General features: G+C 41.3%; 2 long non-coding RNA genes across 2 annotated transcripts in view; both read right to left on the reverse strand.

Annotated features, from left to right (window-relative positions):
• LOC121814856 overlaps positions 1-3,150 on the reverse strand; it is a 4,687-nt gene extending 1,537 nt beyond the window's left edge. Inside the window, exon 1 of the long non-coding RNA XR_006054614.1 lies at positions 50-3,150. This is a non-coding gene — a long non-coding RNA (uncharacterized LOC121814856). The remainder of the gene's footprint in view (positions 1-49) is intronic.
• Positions 1-3,156, reverse strand: part of LOC102310926 — a 23,322-nt gene that overhangs the window by 4,076 nt on the left and 16,090 nt on the right. The gene's annotated exons all lie outside the window — the stretch shown is intronic.

A 3,156-nucleotide genomic window follows, 5' to 3' on the forward strand; every position in this document is an offset into this window, starting at 1 on the left:
CACACACACACACACACACACACACACACACACACACACACACACACACACACACACACACACACACACACACACACACACACACACAACAAAAATGTTCAGCGGTTTAGTTAAAAGGTGGCTTGCTAAAATAGACTTGCCAGTGAAATGTGGTTCCTCTGAATTGCGCAGCCAGATCTACATTCCCAGAGAAAGAACAATGATTGACCTTGGCCGAATGAAAAATTGCCTCAATTGTTCATAGTTTGCTTTGATGTTAAATACAGTGAAACAGTGCAGCAGAGGAAAGCTGCTCACTACAAATGAAGGAGAAATCCCTCCTACCCGTTTGCAGTTCCTGCATCTTTGAGAATATGCAATTTACTATTTCTGTCTGGACGGTTTTTAAGGGTGCGTTGCTTCGCTCCCACCTCTCCATTTCTCTTTCACTGTATTTTTTTCCACCTCTCTTACTGCCATCTCCCTCTTATTGCTCCAGTAAGCAGACTCACGAGACCCTGGAGAGTACTCTCATCATTAAAGTCCCTATATGGAGTCACAAATTTATGCTCAGTACATTTGGGGAAGAGAAAAAAACCCCAGAAAGAAAGCAGGACCACCCATGTGTTTTCAAACCCAATGCTACAAGATCAGCATTCTCCCTGCTGACTAAATGAGCCAATTCACACAAAGGGGGGAAAAAGCTGCAAATTAACGGACGTTTGAGGGTCTGATGGTAGACGCGGTGTTTATGTGTTAACAAGAAGACGCTATTAATCAGAAGTGACTGGTAGAAAAGCCCTTGTTGTGGGATTGACTGGCATTGCATTTTGTTTTCCACCAAGTACAAGAAAGCCTTGAATAAATTAGAGTTTGTTTCTAAAAGAGTTAATTAGACGTTTAACTTTTATACGGTTGAGAGCACTTCTTTATATTTTGATTTTCCTCCTTAATATAGTTTGTCATCAAGCGGTTAGCTAGCATGACAGTTTTTAAATTCCACAGTGATTTATCGGATAGTTGACAAAGCAGCGAACTGTACATTTCAGTCACAAGTCTTAAATTAAAATTTAGCCTTTATTGGGCTCCCTTGAGTTGAAATACCAAAACTGTGGGTGTATCTGTGTATGTGTTTATCAAAGTGTCATCGTACCCAATGTGCTATTGGTACAAAGTGGTGCTTTGAGCGATCACTAAGACCAGAAAAGCATTATATAAATGCAAACAATTACCAGGGCTCTTTACTGAAAAATCCCACAGTTTAATTAGGTTTTGTCTTAGGTTCATTAAGCTCCATAATTGCACTAAGAAAATAAAATATTTCAATCTAGTCCAGAGTAGCATTTATGGTTTTTGTGTGTACCTTATGTACATAAATGATCCCCTTCTGGCTCATCTGGCTTCTATTCACTGCCAAAGTGATGGTTGGGGCGAAGCTAAAGTTAGCTATGTGATGATCTTTGTAAAGCAACAGTGTAAATTTAAGTGCACATCCCTGAACGTCACATATGTCTGCCCGCTGCTTTGATCAATTCATCTTTTTTTTCTTTTAAATTTGCTGTGCCATGCTCAAACAACGTCCCAGGGAAGCAGGAAACCAGCGACATGGCTGTTTTCACGTGTATGTTTACGTTGCACAGTACATGCTAATCTTTGTCCGCTTTCTTAGAATGCATGTGTGCTCTTACCGCATTGTGTCTGTTTGTAATAAAACTGGTAGAGACATGTAGTGCTAGACCACCCAGAGCAGTTATCCAAACACCCTCCTTACTCACAAAAAGGCACTAGTCTTAATTATATCCATCCTCTGGGTGTGTCTTTCTGCTCAAAACAGACATCAGAAGACCCCCCCCCCCGATAGGCCACAAACCTCATAAGGAACCTTATGGAAAGATGGTTTTGGTGACCTTAGACAGAAATAAACATATAGCATGCTGCATTTTTTTTCCCTTGGCAGCTCAAAACACAAACAAGTCATGGATTATCTCCTTTTGTACCTACGGATTTGGAAATAATCCCAAATTTCCCGTAGAGGGCTCTTTTCATAACAAATCCGAAGGGTTTCAAAATCAGTCAGGTGAATTATTTACAGTACTACGAGTGGTGTGATACTGCACTAAAAAACTGTGTAGTGTCAGGCACCTGGCTATGAAGTAGAAAAGACAAGAAAATGCACGCACACGCACAATGTATTAAGAAGGCAACTGCGATAGGGAGGAGGTTGTTGTGACTGCATTGCTCCCTTTCGTGAGCTCTAATTTTCAAGCTGGTGATATGAGGGGGCAACCTTGTGCTGAGAGAGTCCACGCAGGCAGAGCCCCAGCCTCTTTCTGCCAGACAAATCCTCCTTGGGCTTTGATCGTCTGCCCACTTCTCTCTCTGTGGTTTTTGTTTTCAGGCAAACAGCTGTGATGTTTAGCTGAAATGCAATGAGATTCCAACTGTCAAAATCTGCTGCAAAAAACAACAACAACCAAAAAAAAAAAAGAGAGAGAGAGAGAGATAAGAAAAATAAAATCCCCTCAAAACAACCAAAGAACACATGAATAAAGAGGCCAGAAACAGACAAATAATGATAGTAAAAATAAACATCATCACCGCCTTGATCGCTGCTTTCGTCCTAATGTGTTCAACATGCTATCCTTCAAGGATCAAGGGGTTAATCTGCTCCTGTTGTATTATAGCTGAGATACTATCGAAGGCCATTTGTTCCAAATAGCGAGGCTAATGACCCTGATCCGACGCTTGGCGTTTGGCCACGAACTGAGAGCAAGGGAAGGTAAGTAACCTCATATATTCTCAGGGGCCGAGCTAATGAGAGGGAATGGGAATACGAGCTACAGTCCATCATCTACTTAGGAACTAGACAGCAGTGCCATCTTCCTTCTCAGACTCAGACACACAAACACGCACATATGGGAAAACAGTAATGGGAAGCCCAACTCCTCCTCAGCACCTAATTTTACACCTGTCTAGTTAAGTAAATGTACTTACGTGTAGCATTTTATCATTAGTAAGTGAATAACAGATTCATTCTGGAGCAACGACATCACTACTGTAAACAAGGAGTTTGATCATCAGGCAGTTTCCACTGGTTGTTCAACTGCTTTTAAGCATTTGGTAGGAGTTTGTCACAAAAATACACCTCGAAACACGACCAATGTGTTGCCGCTTTAG

This window comes from Haplochromis burtoni, unplaced genomic scaffold (assembly GCF_018398535.1).
Source record: "Haplochromis burtoni strain Fernald_Lab_line unplaced genomic scaffold, NCSU_Asbu1 Contig_5, whole genome shotgun sequence".
Taxonomy (NCBI): Eukaryota; Metazoa; Chordata; class Actinopteri; order Cichliformes; family Cichlidae; genus Haplochromis; species Haplochromis burtoni.